Source organism: Schistocerca cancellata, chromosome 8 (genome assembly GCF_023864275.1).
Source record: "Schistocerca cancellata isolate TAMUIC-IGC-003103 chromosome 8, iqSchCanc2.1, whole genome shotgun sequence".
In the NCBI taxonomy this organism is placed as follows: Eukaryota; Metazoa; Arthropoda; class Insecta; order Orthoptera; family Acrididae; genus Schistocerca; species Schistocerca cancellata.
The window spans coordinates 81,191,242-81,208,998 of record NC_064633.1 but is presented as its reverse complement, the minus strand read 5'-3'; the positions used below and the strand labels follow the sequence as shown (position 1 = coordinate 81,208,998).

Below are 17,757 nucleotides of genomic sequence, written 5' to 3'. Positions count from 1 at the left end.
CGACTGAGATGGCACTAAGCGATTGAAGCTGATTTGCCACCTCTTGTTTGATCAGCGTCATAAGGGCTTGAATGTAACTTGCGATGGGACACAGCAAGAAGTAGCGTCGCACTTTTAGTACTAAAATTTGAGATGGAGAACTGGGTCAAAGATGGGAAATTCATTCCGCCAAGTGTACAAATGGTGAAAATGAGGTGTGTGTGGGGAAGCATATTGCGCCAGTGACCGTGTGGCCTAATGGATAAGGCGTCGGACTTCGGATCGGAAGATTGCAGGTTCGAATCCTGTCACGGTCGAGTTTTTCCTGTTCTGCAAAAGATGCATGCTGTTTTAGTGTGTTGTTTGAGTACTGCAAAACTAGTTGAAAGTAGCTGCTGTCCGCTTCCTGGCTGCAAAACCGGCGTCTACCTGAAGCACAAGCAACACAAGGGTGATCTGTAGCGAAATTTTCGGCACAGTGCCGTTCAGGAGAGTTTTTGTTGCAACTACTGCATCTGATTCAGGACCCAAGGGCTACGCCACAGGCGTCTGCGCACAGTCGAGCATGTGTGTTGAATAATGGTGCTGATAGCCACGTATCATTTCAAGCAGATTTGATGCCTTTCGGAGACAATTTTTCATTAAATAGGATTGTAGCTGATTTGTGGAAGCAGGAAATAAGCTGTAGTCAAAAGAATCTTCAATAGATGGTCGCAGGTCAAATCAGTATTGTATGGCTCGTAACCCTTGTGTACAGCCCGGCTAGCTCAGTCGGTAGAGCATGAGACTCTTAATCTCACGGTCGTGGGTTCGAGCCCCACGCTGGGCGCCTCAAAATTTTGTGTCTACGCGGATCCAACATGCGCCCCTCTCGTGAGCCTTGCGTGATGAACGTAACGGGTTACGACGATACCTAGCTTCGGATGAATATCAGAGGAACGGTATTTGAAACTGAAAGTAACTCTGAAATGAAATAAATTTGTTTTGGAATTTAATTTGTACATCGATATGGTGTGAGATGTGTAGGAAAGCAGCAGCTGTGCTAACGAAATGCAAATAATGGTCGCTCATGCGGTGCGTTTCGAGCTGAAGGGCTCCGATTCACTAGTCTGTAAGAACAAAGTACCCGAAAAGCGCGCTAGGAGGCGCCTCCTTAGCTCAGTGGCAGAGCGCTGGTCTAGTAAACCAGAGGTCGTGAGTTCGATCCTCACAGGAGGCAAATGAATTTTGTAACAGCCCCTCCCACCGTGGCCCTTTCGAAAAAAGCGGTCAAGGATAAAAAAAATTATGAATGGGTGCGGTATTTAAGAAATGCTCTCGCAAATGAATAGTGTGAATGGTGCTATTAATGTGGGCACCAGACACTGCTGCTTTTGGCAGTCTCCGGTGAATGCCGACGTGAAATACTTAGTTCTTGTGATGTATTTTCTACCCCTGATAAAGACCCTCGCGATTATCATCGTCGTCGTCGTCGTCGTCGTCGTCGGCGGCGGCGGCGCTTTGGTAATAGCGACAACTCGCCATTGTATCACTTAAGGTGAGGTACCTTCCGCAAGCGACTGAGATGGCACTAAGCGATTGAAGCTGATTTGCCACCTCTTGTTTGATCAGCGTCATAAGGGCTTGAATGTAACTTGCGATGGGACACAGCAAGAAGTAGCGTCGCACTTTTAGTACTAAAATTTGAGATGGAGAACTGGGTCAAAGATGGGAAATTCATTCCGCCAAGTGTACAAATGGTGAAAATGAGGTGTGTGTGGGGAAGCATATTGCGCCAGTGACCGTGTGGCCTAATGGATAAGGCGTCGGACTTCGGATCCGAAGATTGCAGGTTCGAATCCTGTCACGGTCGAGTTTTTCCTGTTCTGCAAAAGATGCATGCTGTTTTAGTGTGTTGTTTGAGTACTGCAAAACTAGTTGAAAGTAGCTGCTGTCCGCTTCCTGGCTGTAAAACCGGCGTCTACCTGAAGCACAAGCAAGACAAGGGTGATCTGTAGCGAAATTTTCGGCACAGTGCCGTTCAGGAGAGTTTTTGTTGCAACTACTGCATCTGATTCAGGACCCAAGGGCTACGCCACAGGCGTCTGCGCACAGTCGAGCATGTGTGTTGAATAATGGTGCTGATAGCCACGTATCATTTCAAGCAGATTTGATGCCTTTCGGAGACAATTTTTCATTAAATAGGATTGTAGCTGATTTGTGGCAGCAGGAAATAAGCTGTAGTCAAAAGAATCTTCAATAGATGGTCGCAGGTCAAATCAGTATTGTATGGCTCGTAACCCTTGTGTACAGCCCGGCTAGCTCAGTCGGTAGAGCATGAGACTCTTAATCTCACGGTCGTGGGTTCGAGCCCCACGCTGGGCGCCTCAAAATTTTGTGTCTACGCGGATCCAACATGCGCCCCTCTCGTGAGCCTTGCGTGATGAACGTAACGGGTTACGACGATGCCTAGCTTCGGATGAATATCAGAGGAACGGTATTTGAAGCTGAAAGTAACTCTGAAATGAAATAAATTTGTTTTGGAATTTAATTTGTACATCGATATGGTGTGAGATGTGTAGGAAAGCAGCAGCTGTGCTAACGAAATGCAAATAATGGTCGCCCATGCGGTGCGTTTCGAGCTGAAGGTCTCCGATTCACTAGTTTGTAAGAACAAAGTACCCGAAAAGCGCGCTAGGAGGCGCCTCCTTAGCTCAGTGGCAGAGCGCTGGTCTAGTAAACCAGAGGTCGTGAGTTCGATCCTCACAGGAGGCAAATGAATTTTGTAACAGCCCCTCCCACCGTGGCCCTTTCGAAAAAAGCGGTCAAGGATAAAAAAATTATGAATGGGTGCGGTATTTAAGAAATGCTCTCGCAAATGAATAGTGTGAATGGTGCTATTAAAGTGGGCACCAGACACTGCTGCTTTTGGCAGTCTCCGGTGAATGCCGACGTGAAATACTTAGTTCTTGTGATGTATTTTCTACCCCTGATAAAGACCCTCGCGATTATCATCGTCGTCGTCGTCGTCGTCGTCGGCGGCGGCGGCGGCGCTTTGGTAATAGCGACAACTCGCCATTGTATCACTTAAGGTGAGGTACCTTCCGCAAGCGACTGAGATGGCACTAAGCGATTGAAGCTGATTTGCCACCTCTTGTTTGATCAGCGTCATAAGGGCTTGAATGTAACTTGCGATGGGACACAGCAAGAAGTAGCGTCGCACTTTTAGTACTAAAATTTGAGATGGAGAACTGGGTCAAAGATGGGAAATTCATTCCGCCAAGTGTACAAATGGTGAAAATGAGGTGTGTGTGGGGAAGCATATTGCGCCAGTGACCGTGTGGCCTAATGGATAAGGCGTCGGACTTCGGATCCGAAGATTGCAGGTTCGAATCCTGTCACGGTCGAGTTTTTCCTGTTCTGCAAAAGATGCATGCTGTTTTAGTGTGTTGTTTGAGTACTGCAAAACTAGTTGAAAGTAGCTGCTGTCCGCTTCCTGGCTGCAAAACCGGCGTCTACCTGAAGCACAAGCAACACAAGGGTGATCTGTAGCGAAATTTTCGGCACAGTGCCGTTCAGGAGAGTTTTTGTTGCAACTACTGCATCTGATTCAGGACCCAAGGGCTACGCCACAGGCGTCTGCGCACAGTCGAGCATGTGTGTTGAATAATGGTGCTGATAGCCACGTATCATTTCAAGCAGATTTGATGCCTTTCGGAGACAATTTTTCATTAAATAGGATTGTAGCTGATTTGTGGAAGCAGGAAATAAGCTGTAGTCAAAAGAATCTTCAATAGATGGTCGCAGGTCAAATCAGTATTGTATGGCTCGTAACCCTTGTGTACAGCCCGGCTAGCTCAGTCGGTAGAGCATGAGACTCTTAATCTCACGGTCGTGGGTTCGAGCCCCACGCTGGGCGCCTCAAAATTTTGTGTCTACGCGGATCCAACATGCGCCCCTCTCGTGAGCCTTGCGTGATGAACGTAACGGGTTACGACGATGCCTAGCTTCGGATGAATATCAGAGGAACGGTATTTGAAGCTGAAAGTAACTCTGAAATGAAATAAATTTGTTTTGGAATTTAATTTGTACATCGATATGGTGTGAGATGTGTAGGAAAGCAGCAGCTGTGCTAACGAAATGCAAATAATGGTCGCCCATGCGGTGCGTTTCGAGCTGAAGGTCTCCGATTCACTAGTCTGTAAGAACAAAGTACCCGAAAAGCGCGCTAGGAGGCGCCTCCTTAGCTCAGTGGCAGAGCGCTGGTTTAGTAAACCAGAGGTCGTGAGTTCGATCCTCACAGGAGGCAAATGAATTTTGTAACAGCCCCTCCCACCGTGGCCCTTTCGAAAAAAGCGGTCAAGGATAAAAAAATTATGAATGGGTGCGGTATTTAAGAAATGCTCTCGCAAATGAATAGTGTGAATGGTGCTATTAAAGTGGGCACCAGACACTGCTGCTTTTGGCAGTCTCCGGTGAATGCCGACGTGAAATACTTAGTTCTTGTGATGTATTTTCTACCCCTGATAAAGACCCTCGCGATTATCATCGTCGTCGTCGTCGTCGGCGGCGGCGGCGCTTTGGTAATAGCGACAACTCGCCATTGTATCACTTAAGGTGAGGTACCTTCCGCAAGCGACTGAGATGGCACTAAGCGATTGAAGCTGATTTGCCACCTCTTGTTTGATCAGCGTCATAAGGGCTTGAATGTAACTTGCGATGGGACACAGCAAGAAGTAGCGTCGCACTTTTAGTACTAAAATTTGAGATGGAGAACTGGGTCAAAGATGGGAAATTCATTCCGCCAAGTGTACAAATGGTGAAAATGAGGTGTGTGTGGGGAAGCATATTGCGCCAGTGACCGTGTGGCCTAATGGATAAGGCGTCGGACTTCGGATCGGAAGATTGCAGGTTCGAATCCTGTCACGGTCGAGTTTTTCCTGTTCTGCAAAAGATGCATGCTGTTTTAGTGTGTTGTTTGAGTACTGCAAAACTAGTTGAAAGTAGCTGCTGTCCGCTTCCTGGCTGCAAAACCGGCGTCTACCTGAAGCACAAGCAACACAAGGGTGATCTGTAGCGAAATTTTCGGCACAGTGCCGTTCAGGAGAGTTTTTGTTGCAACTACTGCATCTGATTCAGGACCCAAGGGCTACGCCACAGGCGTCTGCGCACAGTCGAGCATGTGTGTTGAATAATGGTGCTGATAGCCACGTATCATTTCAAGCAGATTTGATGCCTTTCGGAGACAATTTTTCATTAAATAGGATTGTAGCTGATTTGTGGAAGCAGGAAATAAGCTGTAGTCAAAAGAATCTTCAATAGATGGTCGCAGGTCAAATCAGTATTGTATGGCTCGTAACCCTTGTGTACAGCCCGGCTAGCTCAGTCGGTAGAGCATGAGACTCTTAATCTCACGGTCGTGGGTTCGAGCCCCACGCTGGGCGCCTCAAAATTTTGTGTCTACGCGGATCCAACATGCGCCCCTCTCGTGAGCCTTGCGTGATGAACGTAACGGGTTACGACGATGCCTAGCTTCGGATGAATATCAGAGGAACGGTATTTGAAGCTGAAAGTAACTCTGAAATGAAATAAATTTGTTTTGGAATTTAATTTGTACATCGATATGGTGTGAGATGTGTAGGAAAGCAGCAGCTGTGCTAACGAAATGCAAATAATGGTCGCCCATGCGGTGCGTTTCGAGCTGAAGGTCTCCGATTCACTAGTCTGTAAGAACAAAGTACCCGAAAAGCGCGCTAGGAGGCGCCTCCTTAGCTCAGTGGCAGAGCGCTGGTCTAGTAAACCAGAGGTCGTGAGTTCGATCCTCACAGGAGGCAAATGAATTTTGTAACAGCCCCTCCCACCGTGGCCCTTTCGAAAAAAGCGGTCAAGGATAAAAAAAATTATGAATGGGTGCGGTATTTAAGAAATGCTCTCGCAAATGAATAGTGTGAATGGTGCTATTAAAGTGGGCACCAGACACTGCTGCTTTTGGCAGTCTCCGGTGAATGCCGACGTGAAATACTTAGTTCTTGTGATGTATTTTCTACCCCTGATAAAGACCCTCGCGATTATCATCGTCGGCGGCGGCGGCGGCGCTTTGGTAATAGCGACAACTCGCCATTGTATCACTTAAGGTGAGGTACCTTCCGCAAGCGACTGAGATGGCACTAAGCGATTGAAGCTGATTTGCCACCTCTTGTTTGATCAGCGTCATAAGGGCTTGAATGTAACTTGCGATGGGACACAGCAAGAAGTAGCGTCGCACTTTTAGTACTAAAATTTGAGATGGAGAACTGGGTCAAAGATGGGAAATTCATTCCGCCAAGTGTACAAATGGTGAAAATGAGGTGTGTGTGGGGAAGCATATTGCGCCAGTGACCGTGTGGCCTAATGGATAAGGCGTCGGACTTCGGATCGGAAGATTGCAGGTTCGAATCCTGTCACGGTCGAGTTTTTCCTGTTCTGCAAAAGATGCATGCTGTTTTAGTGTGTTGTTTGAGTACTGCAAAACTAGTTGAAAGTAGCTGCTGTCCGCTTCCTGGCTGCAAAACCGGCGTCTACCTGAAGCACAAGCAACACAAGGGTGATCTGTAGCGAAATTTTCGGCACAGTGCCGTTCAGGAGAGTTTTTGTTGCAACTACTGCATCTGATTCAGGACCCAAGGGCTACGCCACAGGCGTCTGCGCACAGTCGAGCATGTGTGTTGAATAATGGTGCTGATAGCCACGTATCATTTCAAGCAGATTTGATGCCTTTCGGAGACAATTTTTCATTAAATAGGATTGTAGCTGATTTGTGGAAGCAGGAAATAAGCTGTAGTCAAAAGAATCTTCAATAGATGGTCGCAGGTCAAATCAGTATTGTATGGCTCGTAACCCTTGTGTACAGCCCGGCTAGCTCAGTCGGTAGAGCATGAGACTCTTAATCTCAGGGTCGTGGGTTCGAGCCCCACGCTGGGCGCCTCAAAATTTTGTGTCTACGCGGATCCAACATGCGCCCCTCTCGTGAGCCTTGCGTGATGAACGTAACGGGTTACGACGATGCCTAGCTTCGGATGAATATCAGAGGAACGGTATTTGAAGCTGAAAGTAACTCTGAAATGAAATAAATTTGTTTTGGAATTTAATTTGTACATCGATATGGTGTGAGATGTGTAGGAAAGCAGCAGCTGTGCTAACGAAATGCAAATAATGGTCGCTCATGCGGTGCGTTTCGAGCTGAAGGGCTCCGATTCACTAGTCTGTAAGAACAAAGTACCCGAAAAGCGCGCTAGGAGGCGCCTCCTTAGCTCAGTGGCAGAGCGCTGGTCTAGTAAACCAGAGGTCGTGAGTTCGATCCTCACAGGAGGCAAATGAATTTTGTAACAGCCCCTCCCACCGTGGCCCTTTCGAAAAAAGCGGTCAAGGATAAAAAAAATTATGAATGGGTGCGGTATTTAAGAAATGCTCTCGCAAATGAATAGTGTGAATGGTGCTATTAAAGTGGGCACCAGACACTGCTGCTTTTGGCAGTCTCCGGTGAATGCCGACGTGAAATACTTAGTTCTTGTGATGTATTTTCTACCCCTGATAAAGACCCTCGCGATTATCATCGTCGTCGTCGTCGGCGGCGGCGGCGCTTTGGTAATAGCGACAACTCGCCATTGTATCACTTAAGGTGAGGTACCTTCCGCAAGCGACTGAGATGGCACTAAGCGATTGAAGCTGATTTGCCACCTCTTGTTTGATCAGCGTCATAAGGGCTTGAATGTAACTTGCGATGGGACACAGCAAGAAGTAGCGTCGCACTTTTAGTACTAAAATTTGAGATGGAGAACTGGGTCAAAGATGGGAAATTCATTCCGCCAAGTGTACAAATGGTGAAAATGAGGTGTGTGTGGGGAAGCATATTGCGCCAGTGACCGTGTGGCCTAATGGATAAGGCGTCGGACTTCGGATCGGAAGATTGCAGGTTCGAATCCTGTCACGGTCGAGTTTTTCCTGTTCTGCAAAAGATGCATGCTGTTTTAGTGTGTTGTTTGAGTACTGCAAAACTAGTTGAAAGTAGCTGCTGTCCGCTTCCTGGCTGCAAAACCGGCGTCTACCTGAAGCACAAGCAACACAAGGGTGATCTGTAGCGAAATTTTCGGCACAGTGCCGTTCAGGAGAGTTTTTGTTGCAACTACTGCATCTGATTCAGGACCCAAGGGCTACGCCACAGGCGTCTGCGCACAGTCGAGCATGTGTGTTGAATAATGGTGCTGATAGCCACGTATCATTTCAAGCAGATTTGATGCCTTTCGGAGACAATTTTTCATTAAATAGGATTGTAGCTGATTTGTGGAAGCAGGAAATAAGCTGTAGTCAAAAGAATCTTCAATAGATGGTCGCAGGTCAAATCAGTATTGTATGGCTCGTAACCCTTGTGTACAGCCCGGCTAGCTCAGTCGGTAGAGCATGAGACTCTTAATCTCACGGTCGTGGGTTCGAGCCCCACGCTGGGCGCCTCAAAATTTTGTGTCTACGCGGATCCAACATGCGCCCCTCTCGTGAGCCTTGCGTGATGAACGTAACGGGTTACGACGATGCCTAGCTTCGGATGAATATCAGAGGAACGGTATTTGAAGCTGAAAGTAACTCTGAAATGAAATAAATTTGTTTTGGAATTTAATTTGTACATCGATATGGTGTGAGATGTGTAGGAAAGCAGCAGCTGTGCTAACGAAATGCAAATAATGGTCGCCCATGCGGTGCGTTTCGAGCTGAAGGTCTCCGATTCACTAGTCTGTAAGAACAAAGTACCCGAAAAGCGCGCTAGGAGGCGCCTCCTTAGCTCAGTGGCAGAGCGCTGGTCTAGTAAACCAGAGGTCGTGAGTTCGATCCTCACAGGAGGCAAATGAATTTTGTAACAGCCCCTCCCACCGTGGCCCTTTCGAAAAAAGCGGTCAAGGATAAAAAAAATTATGAATGGGTGCGGTATTTAAGAAATGCTCTCGCAAATGAATAGTGTGAATGGTGCTATTAAAGTGGGCACCAGACACTGCTGCTTTTGGCAGTCTCCGGTGAATGCCGACGTGAAATACTTAGTTCTTGTGATGTATTTTCTACCCCTGATAAAGACCCTCGCGATTATCATCGTCGTCGTCGTCGTCGGCGGCGGCGGCGCTTTGGTAATAGCGACAACTCGCCATTGTATCACTTAAGGTGAGGTACCTTCCGCAAGCGACTGAGATGGCACTAAGCGATTGAAGCTGATTTGCCACCTCTTGTTTGATCAGCGTCATAAGGGCTTGAATGTAACTTGCGATGGGACACAGCAAGAAGTAGCGTCGCACTTTTAGTACTAAAATTTGAGATGGAGAACTGGGTCAAAGATGGGAAATTCATTCCGCCAAGTGTACAAATGGTGAAAATGAGGTGTGTGTGGGGAAGCATATTGCGCCAGTGACCGTGTGGCCTAATGGATAAGGCGTCGGACTTCGGATCCGAAGATTGCAGGTTCGAATCCTGTCACGGTCGAGTTTTTCCTGTTCTGCAAAAGATGCATGCTGTTTTAGTGTGTTGTTTGAGTACTGCAAAACTAGTTGAAAGTAGCTGCTGTCCGCTTCCTGGCTGCAAAACCGGCGTCTACCTGAAGCACAAGCAACACAAGGGTGATCTGTAGCGAAATTTTCGGCACAGTGCCGTTCAGGAGAGTTTTTGTTGCAACTACTGCATCTGATTCAGGACCCAAGGGCTACGCCACAGGCGTCTGCGCACAGTCGAGCATGTGTGTTGAATAATGGTGCTGATAGCCACGTATCATTTCAAGCAGATTTGATGCCTTTCGGAGACAATTTTTCATTAAATAGGATTGTAGCTGATTTGTGGAAGCAGGAAATAAGCTGTAGTCAAAAGAATCTTCAATAGATGGTCGCAGGTCAAATCAGTATTGTATGGCTCGTAACCCTTGTGTACAGCCCGGCTAGCTCAGTCGGTAGAGCATGAGACTCTTAATCTCAGGGTCGTGGGTTCGAGCCCCACGCTGGGCGCCTCAAAATTTTGTGTCTACGCGGATCCAACATGCGCCCCTCTCGTGAGCCTTGCGTGATGAACGTAACGGGTTACGACGATGCCTAGCTTCGGATGAATATCAGAGGAACGGTATTTGAAGCTGAAAGTAACTCTGAAATGAAATAAATTTGTTTTGGAATTTAATTTGTACATCGATATGGTGTGAGATGTGTAGGAAAGCAGCAGCTGTGCTAACGAAATGCAAATAATGGTCGCTCATGCGGTGCGTTTCGAGCTGAAGGGCTCCGATTCACTAGTCTGTAAGAACAAAGTACCCGAAAAGCGCGCTAGGAGGCGCCTCCTTAGCTCGGTGGCAGAGCGCTGGTCTAGTAAACCAGAGGTCGTGAGTTCGATCCTCACAGGAGGCAAATGAATTTTGTAACAGCCCCTCCCACCGTGGCCCTTTCGAAAAAAGCGGTCAAGGATAAAAAAAATTATGAATGGGTGCGGTATTTAAGAAATGCTCTCGCAAATGAATAGTGTGAATGGTGCTATTAAAGTGGGCACCAGACACTGCTGCTTTTGGCAGTCTCCGGTGAATGCCGACGTGAAATACTTAGTTCTTGTGATGTATTTTCTACCCCTGATAAAGACCCTCGCGATTATCATCGTCGTCGTCGTCGTCGGCGGCGGCGGCGCTTTGGTAATAGCGACAACTCGCCATTGTATCACTTAAGGTGAGGTACCTTCCGCAAGCGACTGAGATGGCACTAAGCGATTGAAGCTGATTTGCCACCTCTTGTTTGATCAGCGTCATAAGGGCTTGAATGTAACTTGCGATGGGACACAGCAAGAAGTAGCGTCGCACTTTTAGTACTAAAATTTGAGATGGAGAACTGGGTCAAAGATGGGAAATTCATTCCGCCAAGTGTACAAATGGTGAAAATGAGGTGTGTGTGGGGAAGCATATTGCGCCAGTGACCGTGTGGCCTAATGGATAAGGCGTCGGACTTCGGATCGGAAGATTGCAGGTTCGAATCCTGTCACGGTCGAGTTTTTCCTGTTCTGCAAAAGATGCATGCTGTTTTAGTGTGTTGTTTGAGTACTGCAAAACTAGTTGAAAGTAGCTGCTGTCCGCTTCCTGGCTGCAAAACCGGCGTCTACCTGAAGCACAAGCAACACAAGGGTGATCTGTAGCGAAATTTTCGGCACAGTGCCGTTCAGGAGAGTTTTTGTTGCAACTACTGCATCTGATTCAGGACCCAAGGGCTACGCCACAGGCGTCTGCGCACAGTCGAGCATGTGTGTTGAATAATGGTGCTGATAGCCACGTATCATTTCAAGCAGATTTGATGCCTTTCGGAGACAATTTTTCATTAAATAGGATTGTAGCTGATTTGTGGAAGCAGGAAATAAGCTGTAGTCAAAAGAATCTTCAATAGATGGTCGCAGGTCAAATCAGTATTGTATGGCTCGTAACCCTTGTGTACAGCCCGGCTAGCTCAGTCGGTAGAGCATGAGACTCTTAATCTCAGGGTCGTGGGTTCGAGCCCCACGCTGGGCGCCTCAAAATTATGTGTCTACGCGGATCCAACATGCGCCCCTCTCGTGAGCCTTGCGTGATGAACGTAACGGGTTACGACGATGCCTAGCTTCGGATGAATATCAGAGGAACGGTATTTGAAGCTGAAAGTAACTCTGAAATGAAATAAATTTGTTTTGGAATTTAATTTGTACATCGATATGGTGTGAGATGTGTAGGAAAGCAGCAGCTGTGCTAACGAAATGCAAATAATGGTCGCTCATGCGGTGCGTTTCGAGCTGAAGGGCTCCGATTCACTAGTCTGTAAGAACAAAGTACCCGAAAAGCGCGCTAGGAGGCGCCTCCTTAGCTCAGTGGCAGAGCGCTGGTCTAGTAAACCAGAGGTCGTGAGTTCGATCCTCACAGGAGGCAAATGAATTTTGTAACAGCCCCTCCCACCGTGGCCCTTTCGAAAAAAGCGGTCAAGGATAAAAAAAATTATGAATGGGTGCGGTATTTAAGAAATGCTCTCGCAAATGAATAGTGTGAATGGTGCTATTAAAGTGGGCACCAGACACTGCTGCTTTTGGCAGTCTCCGGTGAATGCCGACGTGAAATACTTAGTTCTTGTGATGTATTTTCTACCCCTGATAAAGACCCTCGCGATTATCATCGTCGTCGTCGGCGGCGGCGGCGGCGCTTTGGTAATAGCGACAACTCGCCATTGTATCACTTAAGGTGAGGTACCTTCCGCAAGCGACTGAGATGGCACTAAGCGATTGAAGCTGATTTGCCACCTCTTGTTTGATCAGCGTCATAAGGGCTTGAATGTAACTTGCGATGGGACACAGCAAGAAGTAGCGTCGCACTTTTAGTACTAAAATTTGAGATGGAGAACTGGGTCAAAGATGGGAAATTCATTCCGCCAAGTGTACAAATGGTGAAAATGAGGTGTGTGTGGGGAAGCATATTGCGCCAGTGACCGTGTGGCCTAATGGATAAGGCGTCGGACTTCGGATCCGAAGATTGCAGGTTCGAATCCTGTCACGGTCGAGTTTTTCCTGTTCTGCAAAAGATGCATGCTGTTTTAGTGTGTTGTTTGAGTACTGCAAAACTAGTTGAAAGTAGCTGCTGTCCGCTTCCTGGCTGCAAAACCGGCGTCTACCTGAAGCACAAGCAACACAAGGGTGATCTGTAGCGAAATTTTCGGCACAGTGCCGTTCAGGAGAGTTTTTGTTGCAACTACTGCATCTGATTCAGGACCCAAGGGCTACGCCACAGGCGTCTGCGCACAGTCGAGCATGTGTGTTGAATAATGGTGCTGATAGCCACGTATCATTTCAAGCAGATTTGATGCCTTTCGGAGACAATTTTTCATTAAATAGGATTGTAGCTGATTTGTGGCAGCAGGAAATAAGCTGTAGTCAAAAGAATCTTCAATAGATGGTCGCAGGTCAAATCAGTATTGTATGGCTCGTAACCCTTGTGTACAGCCCGGCTAGCTCAGTCGGTAGAGCATGAGACTCTTAATCTCAGGGTCGTGGGTCGAGCCCCACGCTGGGCGCCTCAAAATTTTGTGTCTACGCGGATCCAACATGCGCCCCTCTCGTGAGCCTTGCGTGATGAACGTAACGGGTTACGACGATGCCTAGCTTCGGATGAATATCAGAGGAACGGTATTTGAAGCTGAAAGTAACTCTGAAATGAAATAAATTTGTTTTGGAATTTAATTTGTACATCGATATGGTGTGAGATGTGTAGGAAAGCAGCAGCTGTGCTAACGAAATGCAAATAATGGTCGCTCATGCGGTGCGTTTCGAGCTGAAGGGCTCCGATTCACTAGTCTGTAAGAACAAAGTACCCGAAAAGCGCGCTAGGAGGCGCCTCCTTAGCTCAGTGGCAGAGCGCTGGTCTAGTAAACCAGAGGTCGTGAGTTCGATCCTCACAGGAGGCAAATGAATTTTGTAACAGCCCCTCCCACCGTGGCCCTTTCGAAAAAAGCGGTCAAGGATAAAAAAAATTATGAATGGGTGCGGTATTTAAGAAATGCTCTCGCAAATGAATAGTGTGAATGGTGCTATTAAAGTGGGCACCAGACACTGCTGCTTTTGGCAGTCTCCGGTGAATGCCGACGTGAAATACTTAGTTCTTGTGATGTATTTTCTACCCCTGATAAAGACCCTCGCGATTATCATCGTCGTCGTCGTCGGCGGCGGCGGCGCTTTGGTAATAGCGACAACTCGCCATTGTATCACTTAAGGTGAGGTACCTTCCGCAAGCGACTGAGATGGCACTAAGCGATTGAAGCTGATTTGCCACCTCTTGTTTGATCAGCGTCATAAGGGCTTGAATGTAACTTGCGATGGGACACAGCAAGAAGTAGCGTCGCACTTTTAGTACTAAAATTTGAGATGGAGAACTGGGTCAAAGATGGGAAATTCATTCCGCCAAGTGTACAAATGGTGAAAATGAGGTGTGTGTGGGGAAGCATATTGCGCCAGTGACCGTGTGGCCTAATGGATAAGGCGTCGGACTTCGGATCCGAAGATTGCAGGTTCGAATCCTGTCACGGTCGAGTTTTTCCTGTTCTGCAAAAGATGCATGCTGTTTTAGTGTGTTGTTTGAGTACTGCAAAACTAGTTGAAAGTAGCTGCTGTCCGCTTCCTGGCTGCAAAACCGGCGTCTACCTGAAGCACAAGCAACACAAGGGTGATCTGTAGCGAAATTTTCGGCACAGTGCCGTTCAGGAGAGTTTTTGTTGCAACTACTGCATCTGATTCAGGACCCAAGGGCTACGCCACAGGCGTCTGCGCACAGTCGAGCATGTGTGTTGAATAATGGTGCTGATAGCCACGTATCATTTCAAGCAGATTTGATGCCTTTCGGAGACAATTTTTCATTAAATAGGATTGTAGCTGATTTGTGGCAGCAGGAAATAAGCTGTAGTCAAAAGAATCTTCAATAGATGGTCGCAGGTCAAATCAGTATTGTATGGCTCGTAACCCTTGTGTACAGCCCGGCTAGCTCAGTCGGTAGAGCATGAGACTCTTAATCTCAGGGTCGTGGGTCGAGCACCACGCTGGGCGCCTCAAAATTTTGTGTCTACGCGGATCCAACATGCGCCCCTCTCGTGAGCCTTGCGTGATGAACGTAACGGGTTACGACGATGCCTAGCTTCGGATGAATATCAGACGAACGGTATTTGAAGCTGAAAGTAACTCTGAAATGAAATAAATTTGTTTTGGAATTTAATTTGTACATCGATATGGTGTGAGATGTGTAGGAAAGCAGCAGCTGTGCTAACGAAATGCAAATAATGGTCGCTCATGCGGTGCGTTTCGAGCTGAAGGGCTCCGATTCACTAGTCTGTAAGAACAAAGTACCCGAAAAGCGCGCTAGGAGGCGCCTCCTTAGCTCAGTGGCAGAGCGCTGGTCTAGTAAACCAGAGGTCGTGAGTTCGATCCTCACAGGAAGCATATGAATTTTGTAACAGCCCCTCCCACCGTGGCCCTTTCGAAAAAAGCGGTCAAGGATAAAAAAAATTATGAATGGGTGCGGTATTTAAGAAATGCTCTCGCAAATGAATAGTGTGAATGGTGCTATTAAAGTGGGCACCAGACACTGCTGCTTTTGGCAGTCTCCGGTGAATGCCGACGTGAAATACTTAGTTCTTGTGATGTATTTTCTACCCCTGATAAAGACCCTCGCGATTATCATCGTCGTCGTCGTCGTCGTCGTCGGCGGCGGCGGCGCTTTGGTAATAGCGACAACTCGCCATTGTATCACTTAAGGTGAGGTACCTTCCGCAAGCGACTGAGATGGCACTAAGCGATTGAAGCTGATTTGCCACCTCTTGTTTGATCAGCGTCATAAGGGCTTGAATGTAACTTGCGATGGGACACAGCAAGAAGTAGCGTCGCACTTTTAGTACTAAAATTTGAGATGGAGGACTGGGTCAAAGATGGGAAATTCATTCCGCCAAGTGTACAAATGGTGAAAATGAGGTGTGTGTGGGGAAGCATATTGCGCCAGTGACCGTGTGGCCTAATGGATAAGGCGTCGGACTTCGGATCGGAAGATTGCAGGTTCGAATCCTGTCACGGTCGAGTTTTTCCTGTTCTGCAAAAGATGCATGCTGTTTTAGTGTGTTGTTTGAGTACTGCAAAACTAGTTGAAAGTAGCTGCTGTCCGCTTCCTGGCTGCAAAACCGGCGTCTACCTGAAGCACAAGCAAGACAAGGGTGATCTGTAGCGAAATTTTCGGCACAGTGCCGTTCAGGAGAGTTTTTGTTGCAACTACTGCATCTGATTCAGGACCCAAGGGCTACGCCACAGGCGTCTGCGCACAGTCGAGCATGTGTGTTGAATAATGGTGCTGATAGCCACGTATCATTTCAAGCAGATTTGATGCCTTTCGGAGACAATTTTTCATTAAATAGGATTGTAGCTGATTTGTGGCAGCAGGAAATAAGCTGTAGTCAAAAGAATCTTCAATAGATGGTCGCAGGTCAAATCAGTATTGTATGGCTCGTAACCCTTGTGTACAGCCCGGCTAGCTCAGTCGGTAGAGCATGAGACTCTTAATCTCAGGGTCGTGGGTTCGAGCCCCACGCTGGGCGCCTCAAAATTTTGTGTCTACGCGGATCCAACATGCGCCCCTCTCGTGAGCCTTGCGTGATGAACGTAACGGGTTACGACGATGCCTAGCTTCGGATGAATATCAGAGGAACGGTATTTGAAGCTGAAAGTAACTCTGAAATGAAATAAATTTGTTTTGGAATTTAATTTGTACATCGATATGGTGTGAGATGTGTAGGAAAGCAGCAGCTGTGCTAACGAAATGCAAATAATGGTCGCTCATGCGGTGCGTTTCGAGCTGAAGGGCTCCGATTCACTAGTCTGTAAGAACAAAGTACCCGAAAAGCGCGCTAGGAGGCGCCTCCTTAGCTCAGTGGCAGAGCGCTGGTCTAGTAAACCAGAGGTCGTGAGTTCGATCCTCACAGGAAGCATATGAATTTTGTAACAGCCCCTCCCACCGTGGCCCTTTCGAAAAAAGCGGTCAAGGATAAAAAAAATTATGAATGGGTGCGGTATTTAAGAAATGCTCTCGCAAATGAATAGTGTGAATGGTGCTATTAAAGTGGGCACCAGACACTGCTGCTTTTGGCAGTCTCCGGTGAATGCCGACGTGAAATACTTAGTTCTTGTGATGTATTTTCTACCCCTGATAAAGACCCTCGCGATTATCATCGTCGTCGTCGTCGTCGTCGTCGTCGTCGTCGTCGGCGGCGGCGGCGCTTTGGTAATAGCGACAACTCGCCATTGTATCACTTAAGGTGAGGTACCTTCCGCAAGCGACTGAGATGGCACTAAGCGATTGAAGCTGATTTGCCACCTCTTGTTTGATCAGCGTCATAAGGGCTTGAATGTAACTTGCGATGGGACACAGCAAGAAGTAGCGTCGCACTTTTAGTACTAAAATTTGAGATGGAGAACTGGGTCAAAGATGGGAAATTCATTCCGCCAAGTGTACAAATGGTGAAAATGAGGTGTGTGTGGGGAAGCATATTGCGCCAGTGACCGTGTGGCCTAATGGATAAGGCGTCGGACTTCGGATCGGAAGATTGCAGGTTCGAATCCTGTCACGGTCGAGTTTTTCCTGTTCTGCAAAAGATGCATGCTGTTTTAGTGTGTTGTTTGAGTACTGCAAAACTAGTTGAAAGTAGCTGCTGTCCGCTTCCTGGCTGCAAAACCGGCGTCTACCTGAAGCACAAGCAAGACAAGGGTGATCTGTAGCGAAATTTTCGGCACAGTGCCGTTCAGGAGAGTTTTTGTTGCAACTACTGCATCTGATTCAGGACCCAAGGGCTACGCCACAGGCGTCTGCGCACAGTCGAGCATGTGTGTTGAATAATGGTGCTGATAGCCACGTATCATTTCAAGCAGATTTGATGCCTTTCGGAGACAATTTTTCATTAAATAGGATTGTAGCTGATTTGTGGCAGCAGGAAATAAGCTGTAGTCAAAAGAATCTTCAATAGATGGTCGCAGGTCAAATCAGTATTGTATGGCTCGTAACCCTTGTGTACAGCCCGGCTAGCTCAGTCGGTAGAGCATGAGACTCTTAATCTCAGGGTCGTGGGTTCGAGCCCCACGCTGGGCGCCTCAAAATTTTGTGTCTACGCGGATCCAACATGCGCCCCTCTCGTGAGCCTTGCGTGATGAACGTAACGGGTTACGACGATGCCTAGCTTCGGATGAATATCAGAGGAACGGTATTTGAAGCTGAAAGTAACTCTGAAATGA

The 17,757-nt window shown here is 47.4% G+C and overlaps 35 non-coding genes across 35 annotated transcripts; all 35 read left to right on the top strand.

Moving 5' to 3' along the window:
* Positions 1 to 223: 223 nt before the first annotated feature.
* On the top strand, positions 224 to 296 carry Trnar-ucg (transfer RNA arginine (anticodon UCG)). Its single transcript has one exon. It is a non-coding gene; the product is annotated as a tRNA-Arg (tRNA).
* Positions 297 to 735: 439 nt separating this feature from the next.
* Positions 736 to 808, top strand: Trnak-cuu (transfer RNA lysine (anticodon CUU)). Its single transcript has one exon. It is a non-coding gene; the product is annotated as a tRNA-Lys (tRNA).
* Positions 809 to 1,126: 318 nt separating this feature from the next.
* On the top strand, positions 1,127 to 1,198 carry Trnat-agu (transfer RNA threonine (anticodon AGU)). The gene has a single exon. It is a non-coding gene; the product is annotated as a tRNA-Thr (tRNA).
* A 560-nt stretch (positions 1,199 to 1,758) lies between these two features.
* Positions 1,759 to 1,831, top strand: Trnar-ucg (transfer RNA arginine (anticodon UCG)). Its single transcript has one exon. It is a non-coding gene; the product is annotated as a tRNA-Arg (tRNA).
* Positions 1,832 to 2,270: 439 nt separating this feature from the next.
* Positions 2,271 to 2,343, top strand: Trnak-cuu (transfer RNA lysine (anticodon CUU)). Its single transcript has one exon. It is a non-coding gene; the product is annotated as a tRNA-Lys (tRNA).
* Positions 2,344 to 2,661: 318 nt separating this feature from the next.
* On the top strand, positions 2,662 to 2,733 carry Trnat-agu (transfer RNA threonine (anticodon AGU)). The gene has a single exon. It is a non-coding gene; the product is annotated as a tRNA-Thr (tRNA).
* Positions 2,734 to 3,292: 559 nt separating this feature from the next.
* Positions 3,293 to 3,365, top strand: Trnar-ucg (transfer RNA arginine (anticodon UCG)). Its single transcript has one exon. It is a non-coding gene; the product is annotated as a tRNA-Arg (tRNA).
* A 439-nt stretch (positions 3,366 to 3,804) lies between these two features.
* On the top strand, positions 3,805 to 3,877 carry Trnak-cuu (transfer RNA lysine (anticodon CUU)). Its single transcript has one exon. It is a non-coding gene; the product is annotated as a tRNA-Lys (tRNA).
* Positions 3,878 to 4,195: 318 nt separating this feature from the next.
* Positions 4,196 to 4,267, top strand: Trnat-agu (transfer RNA threonine (anticodon AGU)). The gene has a single exon. It is a non-coding gene; the product is annotated as a tRNA-Thr (tRNA).
* A 550-nt stretch (positions 4,268 to 4,817) lies between these two features.
* Positions 4,818 to 4,890, top strand: Trnar-ucg (transfer RNA arginine (anticodon UCG)). The gene has a single exon. It is a non-coding gene; the product is annotated as a tRNA-Arg (tRNA).
* A 439-nt stretch (positions 4,891 to 5,329) lies between these two features.
* On the top strand, positions 5,330 to 5,402 carry Trnak-cuu (transfer RNA lysine (anticodon CUU)). The gene has a single exon. It is a non-coding gene; the product is annotated as a tRNA-Lys (tRNA).
* Positions 5,403 to 5,720: 318 nt separating this feature from the next.
* Trnat-agu (transfer RNA threonine (anticodon AGU)) lies at positions 5,721 to 5,792 on the top strand. The gene has a single exon. It is a non-coding gene; the product is annotated as a tRNA-Thr (tRNA).
* A 542-nt stretch (positions 5,793 to 6,334) lies between these two features.
* Positions 6,335 to 6,407, top strand: Trnar-ucg (transfer RNA arginine (anticodon UCG)). The gene has a single exon. It is a non-coding gene; the product is annotated as a tRNA-Arg (tRNA).
* A 439-nt stretch (positions 6,408 to 6,846) lies between these two features.
* Trnak-cuu (transfer RNA lysine (anticodon CUU)) lies at positions 6,847 to 6,919 on the top strand. Its single transcript has one exon. It is a non-coding gene; the product is annotated as a tRNA-Lys (tRNA).
* Positions 6,920 to 7,237: 318 nt separating this feature from the next.
* Trnat-agu (transfer RNA threonine (anticodon AGU)) lies at positions 7,238 to 7,309 on the top strand. Its single transcript has one exon. It is a non-coding gene; the product is annotated as a tRNA-Thr (tRNA).
* A 548-nt stretch (positions 7,310 to 7,857) lies between these two features.
* Trnar-ucg (transfer RNA arginine (anticodon UCG)) lies at positions 7,858 to 7,930 on the top strand. The gene has a single exon. It is a non-coding gene; the product is annotated as a tRNA-Arg (tRNA).
* A 439-nt stretch (positions 7,931 to 8,369) lies between these two features.
* Positions 8,370 to 8,442, top strand: Trnak-cuu (transfer RNA lysine (anticodon CUU)). Its single transcript has one exon. It is a non-coding gene; the product is annotated as a tRNA-Lys (tRNA).
* A 318-nt stretch (positions 8,443 to 8,760) lies between these two features.
* Trnat-agu (transfer RNA threonine (anticodon AGU)) lies at positions 8,761 to 8,832 on the top strand. Its single transcript has one exon. It is a non-coding gene; the product is annotated as a tRNA-Thr (tRNA).
* Positions 8,833 to 9,383: 551 nt separating this feature from the next.
* Trnar-ucg (transfer RNA arginine (anticodon UCG)) lies at positions 9,384 to 9,456 on the top strand. Its single transcript has one exon. It is a non-coding gene; the product is annotated as a tRNA-Arg (tRNA).
* A 439-nt stretch (positions 9,457 to 9,895) lies between these two features.
* On the top strand, positions 9,896 to 9,968 carry Trnak-cuu (transfer RNA lysine (anticodon CUU)). Its single transcript has one exon. It is a non-coding gene; the product is annotated as a tRNA-Lys (tRNA).
* A 318-nt stretch (positions 9,969 to 10,286) lies between these two features.
* Positions 10,287 to 10,358, top strand: Trnat-agu (transfer RNA threonine (anticodon AGU)). Its single transcript has one exon. It is a non-coding gene; the product is annotated as a tRNA-Thr (tRNA).
* A 551-nt stretch (positions 10,359 to 10,909) lies between these two features.
* Trnar-ucg (transfer RNA arginine (anticodon UCG)) lies at positions 10,910 to 10,982 on the top strand. Its single transcript has one exon. It is a non-coding gene; the product is annotated as a tRNA-Arg (tRNA).
* Positions 10,983 to 11,421: 439 nt separating this feature from the next.
* Positions 11,422 to 11,494, top strand: Trnak-cuu (transfer RNA lysine (anticodon CUU)). Its single transcript has one exon. It is a non-coding gene; the product is annotated as a tRNA-Lys (tRNA).
* A 318-nt stretch (positions 11,495 to 11,812) lies between these two features.
* Trnat-agu (transfer RNA threonine (anticodon AGU)) lies at positions 11,813 to 11,884 on the top strand. The gene has a single exon. It is a non-coding gene; the product is annotated as a tRNA-Thr (tRNA).
* A 548-nt stretch (positions 11,885 to 12,432) lies between these two features.
* On the top strand, positions 12,433 to 12,505 carry Trnar-ucg (transfer RNA arginine (anticodon UCG)). The gene has a single exon. It is a non-coding gene; the product is annotated as a tRNA-Arg (tRNA).
* A 439-nt stretch (positions 12,506 to 12,944) lies between these two features.
* Positions 12,945 to 13,016, top strand: Trnak-cuu (transfer RNA lysine (anticodon CUU)). Its single transcript has one exon. It is a non-coding gene; the product is annotated as a tRNA-Lys (tRNA).
* A 318-nt stretch (positions 13,017 to 13,334) lies between these two features.
* On the top strand, positions 13,335 to 13,406 carry Trnat-agu (transfer RNA threonine (anticodon AGU)). The gene has a single exon. It is a non-coding gene; the product is annotated as a tRNA-Thr (tRNA).
* Positions 13,407 to 13,954: 548 nt separating this feature from the next.
* On the top strand, positions 13,955 to 14,027 carry Trnar-ucg (transfer RNA arginine (anticodon UCG)). The gene has a single exon. It is a non-coding gene; the product is annotated as a tRNA-Arg (tRNA).
* Positions 14,028 to 14,466: 439 nt separating this feature from the next.
* Trnak-cuu (transfer RNA lysine (anticodon CUU)) lies at positions 14,467 to 14,538 on the top strand. The gene has a single exon. It is a non-coding gene; the product is annotated as a tRNA-Lys (tRNA).
* A 318-nt stretch (positions 14,539 to 14,856) lies between these two features.
* Trnat-agu (transfer RNA threonine (anticodon AGU)) lies at positions 14,857 to 14,928 on the top strand. Its single transcript has one exon. It is a non-coding gene; the product is annotated as a tRNA-Thr (tRNA).
* Positions 14,929 to 15,485: 557 nt separating this feature from the next.
* Trnar-ucg (transfer RNA arginine (anticodon UCG)) lies at positions 15,486 to 15,558 on the top strand. Its single transcript has one exon. It is a non-coding gene; the product is annotated as a tRNA-Arg (tRNA).
* Positions 15,559 to 15,997: 439 nt separating this feature from the next.
* On the top strand, positions 15,998 to 16,070 carry Trnak-cuu (transfer RNA lysine (anticodon CUU)). Its single transcript has one exon. It is a non-coding gene; the product is annotated as a tRNA-Lys (tRNA).
* A 318-nt stretch (positions 16,071 to 16,388) lies between these two features.
* Positions 16,389 to 16,460, top strand: Trnat-agu (transfer RNA threonine (anticodon AGU)). Its single transcript has one exon. It is a non-coding gene; the product is annotated as a tRNA-Thr (tRNA).
* Positions 16,461 to 17,029: 569 nt separating this feature from the next.
* Trnar-ucg (transfer RNA arginine (anticodon UCG)) lies at positions 17,030 to 17,102 on the top strand. Its single transcript has one exon. It is a non-coding gene; the product is annotated as a tRNA-Arg (tRNA).
* A 439-nt stretch (positions 17,103 to 17,541) lies between these two features.
* Positions 17,542 to 17,614, top strand: Trnak-cuu (transfer RNA lysine (anticodon CUU)). The gene has a single exon. It is a non-coding gene; the product is annotated as a tRNA-Lys (tRNA).
* Positions 17,615 to 17,757: the final 143 nt, after the last annotated feature.